We start from the raw sequence: 6,000 nt of genomic DNA on the forward strand, positions 1-6,000 counted from the left end.
TTCACGGTTCAAAACTAAAGGGGCACCTGGGTGGCTCAGTTGGTTAAGCATCCAACTCTTGATTTTGGCTCAGGTCATGATCTCACATCATCTCACAGTTTGTGATACTGAGCCCTGCATCAGGCTCTGCACCAACAGCATGGAGCCTGCTTGTGATTCTCTCTCCTTCTCTCTTTGCCCCTACCCCCCCCCCCTCTCTCTCTCAAAATAATTAAACAAACATTAAAAAAAAAAACAAAAAAAAAAACTATAGGGGTGCCTGGGTGGCTCAGTCAGTTGAGCTTCTGACTTCAGCTCAAGTTGTGATCTCACAGTCCATGGGTTCAAGCCCTGCGTCAGGCTCTGTGCTGACGGCTCAGAGCCTGGCACCTGCTTCGGATTCTGTGTCTCCCTCTCTCTCTGCCCTCCCCCGTTCATGCTGTCTCTGTCTCAAAAATAAATAAACATTAAAAAATTTTTTTAATAAAAATAAAAAATAAAACTATAGGGACGCCTGGATGGCTCAGTCAGTTAGGCATCCAACTTCAGCTCAGGTCATGATCTCACAGTTTGTGAGTTTGAGCCCTGCATCAGGCTCTGTGCTGACAGCCTGGAGCCTACTTTGATTCTGTGTTTGTGTCTCTCTCTGCCCCTCCCCTGCTCATACTCTGTCTCTCTCTCTCTCTCTCTCTCAAAAATAAATAAACATTAAAAAAAATTTTTTTTTACTACAGAACTTAATTATACAAACTGGTCATTTACTGTTTCTAATTATTTGCTTTGAATATTCCTTCATTAATAAAGATGCTAGTCTTTAGACAACTGGTTATCACTGATATCAAATATTAAATGTAATAGAGCCTTATTTGGGAGGTAATCCCTTGAAATAATAAATAAGGAAATTAATAAATAGAGAAATGCAATAAAATAAAACACAGGAAATGTCATACACGACAGCATCATTTTTATTTGGTATCATCAGTTGAGTTCTATAGGTCAATTCTCCAGAAAACTGAAATGCATTAATTAACAAAGCTTTGAAAATGCTTACCCTTATAATAATCTGCTAAAAGGACACCAGTTTCTTACTTCCTTAAACACAGTACATAGAATAAAAGTTTATTTATGACTAAGGTCATCCTGTGACACACCATGTACTACACTGCTTGGCAATATTGTGATTCCCTCTGAAGTTAATGATTATAGGACTGCATGTCCCTATGTAATGGCCTTAAAATACTATTTTTCTATTCTTCTAAAATAGTTCCATCTATTTTTTAATAGTTTTTCTCCCCTTTCCCTTGAAACATAATTACATTTCAGCAATCATTGTGCCTAACTCCAATGGCCAATCCTGTGGATTATGATCTGTGGGCTAAAAAATCAGATAACCAATCCTGTTGGGACTGCAAAACTTATTTACTCCACTTAGGAATTTCTGAATAAAGACCACAGGCTTATGGTATTTGCTTACAGTTATTTTGATGGCTCAGGAAATCCATGCTGTTTCAAATGGCTGAGATCACTATCACTCAAAAAACGTTTGTTGAATTACTGAATATAACATAAATATAACGGAGTTTCCAATAATAATGAATGGTTTGAGAGTCTCCTCAAGAAAAGTTACTGAACTCACTGGTCTCTGACAATACAAAAAAGTTCTACCTAAATGAGAAAGAACAGCTAAAAAGAAAAAAACAGAGGTGAGAAGGATAAGTTCAAATAAAATAGCAAAGTCTATACTTCCATGGTATTGGAAGTTAACACTTAAGACTCTGGGAAATACTCACTGTTCAATGTTTTTAAAGTATAATTACAGTAGTTATCAAAGTATTAACTACAGAAATTTGCACCACAATGTATACCACATCTATATTAAATACTTTAAAAACCAAAAAGTCTTCCAGCAAATACTTCTTGTAGTTAAATCCAAACTGAATTTTCCTATGAAATTAAATAGATTTTTTTTAAAAAGCACCTGCAACATATTTTCACTGATATTTCTGGCCAAGTAATTTCTGGTAATCTCTCTTGGATACTGGTTCATGAAGAGTTAAGAAATAAGATTTATATTCCTGGTATATTAATATGTAATATAGGTATCACACTGTATAGTTTACAAAGTTATAGGTCTATGGAAATTAGCATTGCGTCAGGCCCTAAGAAAAAAATCCAAGTGAGGCCAAATCAGTATTGAATTATCAATGTTATTAATTTCCTCTCATCACTGCAGCTCATCAGTTCTCAGATCACTTCTGTGACAGTTAATAAATGAGAAAAGGAAAATAAAATTTCTTGGTTATTTAAGTTTTACTCAAGCAAACTCTAACCATATAAAATACATTCCTCTTCCTCCTTAGATTTTCTCAGTATATTTCTACCCAGTATTTCAGATAAATACTAATCTCTAAAAGACTGGTATTCCCAAGATCCACTACCAGAAAGTTTATTAATTACAAAAGTGTAAGAAATATATACAGTATCGCAAGGATCAGATACACATGGTAACTACCAAAGGCCCAAATACCAAGCACAACTTTGTAGATCCCTGTGCAAAGGCCATTATAGAATAGTGAACTTTGAGACCATTGCCATTTTGACAATTTCCTTCTAAAAATAATAAAATTTACTTCTAAAAATAATAAAATATACTCAACAAATGGTACTTAACAAGTGGGCTTTACCTAACTAAAGAATTCACAAAGTTGCAATTAAGTATCAAACTCAATTGCTGATTTTTTATGACAAATGATATCAAGCAATTTTTGAGATGGACTGAAACAGTCTAAAAATTTTAAGAGAAAAAAATGCCTAAAATTACTGATTCCAAATTCTAGTCAACTCAAATTGCCCTCCAACCATCGTGAATCTGCCTAGTCTTGGACCACAGCCCTGTCAAACTTCTACCATCCTCTTTTTTCTGTGCAACTTCTCCAATTCCATTTCAGTATCAAACTACACATTCTTTTCCTCTTTCCCTCATCACACCTTTCACACTCACTTTCATTCCCCAATTTTCCTAATTGGAACAATTACAAAAGAAAATCACACTGCCCAAGAAGAAAAGATACTTTTGTGTAACTAATAAATAATACTGCTAGTAGGTTTGCGGGAAAAGTACAAAAAAACAATCACAAAATCCTGCAACTTCTGAGTATATGTACATTTGTCTGTATTCACTAATAATATACCTACCACTCTACTGTTGAGCTCAGTAAATTGCATGATCAGAACTATTTAACTGAGCTGGTAACTTTTTAAAATTCCTATACACAAACTTGGGTTATAATTTAGAATATGTATCACAAAATATAAGCATAAATGTAAGGGTGAATGTATAACACAAGTACTAAATATAAAAATATAAAGCTCAACTGATAACATACTTATTTCTTTAAATTCTATTTTATTTTAGTGCAAAACTACCAGCATACTAAATCTCCAGGACAAAAATAATGCTATCACTCAAGACACTGTCATAAAACCGAACCACCAAAAAATCTGTACAATTTTTTTGTCTGGGCGCCTGTGTGGCTCAGTGCATTAAGAGTCTGACTCTGGATTTCGGCTCAGGTCATGATCTCATGGTTTGGGAGAGACTGAGCCCAGTGTTGGTCTTGGTGCTCCCAGGGTGCAGCCTGCCTGGGATTTTTTCTCTCTTTCTCTCTCTCTGCCCCTCCCTCTAGATAAAGAAATAAACAAATCTATTTTTAAAGCAAATATGCATATATTTGTCAAGACAATAGGTATGCATCGCTAAATGAAAATTTCGCGGAGTAGAAAATTTTTTACTGGTTGCTAATGTTGTGATAGTGTGTCTCAAAACACCACTCCACTTCCTCCTCTTCCTTAAAAAAAAAAAAAAAAATGGAATAATACACAGCTACTGCTAAGAGTGGTTACAGAGATTTAAGACTAAGTAAGGCAACTTAGCAAGAGTGTAACAGGGAGCGTTTTACTGTATATATTTCTCTGTATCAAGTGTAAAGGCAAATGACACTTTTGTAGTTTTTTAGAAAAACAAACTTTGAGTGGATTACCTAGTTATCTCATTAGTTATGTAATTAACTCCCCACTACAAATACTAAATAAATCCAAAGACTCATGAATACGAAATTACAAAATACGAAATTACTTGGCTCAAGAATACGAAAAGTAGGTATACTGTAAATTTATCTCTGATTCAGACATTGAAAGTTGGAGAAAAATTAATTTTATGTCAAACTCATTTAAAGAAAAACCGAACTCAAACTTTGATACCAAAGTTTATGAAGAGAAGTTTCGTTTTAATTAAAATTTTGACTTAAAACATTCCACTATTACTTGTAACCATGTGACCTAAAACAACCATCCCTGAACATCAAAGATGGCAACCTCATAATACAGTAGTAATCAAAATCATATCGATAATTACGAGTTAATAGGCACGCACAAAATTAAAAGAACGATTTTATTCTGACATCAGTTATTGTCAGAGATATAAGGGCTCCTTCCAAATACTGCCAAAAGTTACTGTACATACAAAGTAAGTTAGAGTCGTGAGGAAGTTATCAATGACCAAGTAAGTGGGAGTAAATGATGCTCAGAGAGGAAAAAATAAAAGGCGCAGTAGTTTTAAGCGTCTGAAAATAACCAGTGGACTAAGGTACTGCGGCAGAAACAAGCGCCAGAATGGTTAACAGGTCTGGAATTCTTTAGAAAATGGCAACAAGGGGGAAAACTGACATGAACGTTTGAAAGTTAACAGCAACGCTATCCTATGGAATCGTCACGACTGCGCGAGCATGGCTCTGGACTTCGAGGGAGTAAGACAGAGGGGTGGAACTATCACTGCGCTGGGGAAAAGGAGCCGGGGCTGAGGGGTGCAGACGCTTCTGCAGGTGGCGGAGCGCCCGAGGGGGTGGGGGGGAGGACCGTGTCGCCTCAATGAGGTCAATGTATTCCCTTCAAGACTAAAGGAAGCTGACCTAGCACGTCTCCCGGCACCAAGAGGCACTCGCCCCCGGCCCCTCCCTAACAACTTGCCTGGTAGAAAGAGTTGCGGGTCCCAGGCCCCCGGAACCCAAGGATTCGCCATCCAGGACAACTGCTCTGCCAACAAGGTCCCGCGAGAATCGAGAGATCTCGCGATACAAACCCACTAGCATCTCGCGAGTTTCCCCTGGAACCAACATGGCGGTACAGTGAAATCGGTATTTCGGAACTTGAAAAGTGCTTCATTAAGGGACTTGAGAACGTGGATAACAAGGAAATAGCAGAAAGTCTTTTACGCCTTTTATTTCTCATCCTGTCCCCCCTAGTAGAGAGGAGAAGCGATAGAAAACCCTAAAACATCCAACGACCACGGTTAATACCACACAGACACAACAACCCTCTGCCTCAACCAGCCTCACAGCCTGTCACGTGGAAGGAGAGTCTCGGCGTGCCGTCACGTGGGCAGCTTACTGAGCGAGCGCGCGCTGGTCGTCCTCCCAAGAGCCCTCCCCGCCCCCCTTTCGCCCGCGCACACGTGCGCGCGCACCCCCGCCCCACGTGGGGGTTTCGCCGTCGCTTCCAACCCACCCCCTCCCAGCACTGGGCTCTAAATCCGGGTCCCAAAGCCGATGGTGCCCCGGGTTCCCTCCTCCTCCATTCTCCCTACCCCATGTCTGGCCCCCACCACGTGCCCCGAGCGACTGCTCACCTTCCGCGCGGGGCAGGGCACCGTGAGCTACTTGGGGAAGCGCCGCCGCCGTGGCCGCTCTCTGCCCCCGCCACGGCACTTGCTCGGGTGGCCGCCGCAGGAAGCTCGACAGCGGCGCCGCGGCGCTTCCAGGTGGGTCCCCGCCTCCCGCTCCTGCCACTTCCCGCAGCACCAGCGGCTCCTTCCGGTCCCCTCCTCTCTCGCTGGGACGGGCGGGCGTCGGCGGCTGCAGGCGAGCTCACTACACCGCCTGCTGGTAACCGCGGCCCGTGCAGCGCGGGCGGGCTGGGGGCCGCCGAGGTCCGCCCTCGCCCCTGGGCGAGGGTTGGTCTTCTGAG

General features: G+C 40.8%; 1 protein-coding gene across 3 annotated transcripts in view; it reads right to left on the reverse strand.

Moving 5' to 3' along the window:
• The window catches only part of ZZZ3 (zinc finger ZZ-type containing 3), a 107,891-nt gene extending 102,121 nt beyond the window's left edge, over positions 1-5,770 (reverse strand). For all 3 annotated transcript variants that reach the window (XM_040470692.1, XM_040470693.1, XM_040470691.1), the window contains exon 1: positions 5,663-5,770. The gene's annotated coding sequence lies outside the window, so the exon portion shown is untranslated. The remainder of the gene's footprint in view (positions 1-5,662) is intronic.
• Positions 5,771-6,000: the final 230 nt, after the last annotated feature.

The sequence above is a fragment of the Herpailurus yagouaroundi genome, unplaced genomic scaffold (assembly GCF_014898765.1).
Source record: "Herpailurus yagouaroundi ecotype Mexico unplaced genomic scaffold, PumYag 77, whole genome shotgun sequence".
Lineage (NCBI taxonomy): Eukaryota > Metazoa > Chordata > Mammalia > Carnivora > Felidae > Herpailurus > Herpailurus yagouaroundi.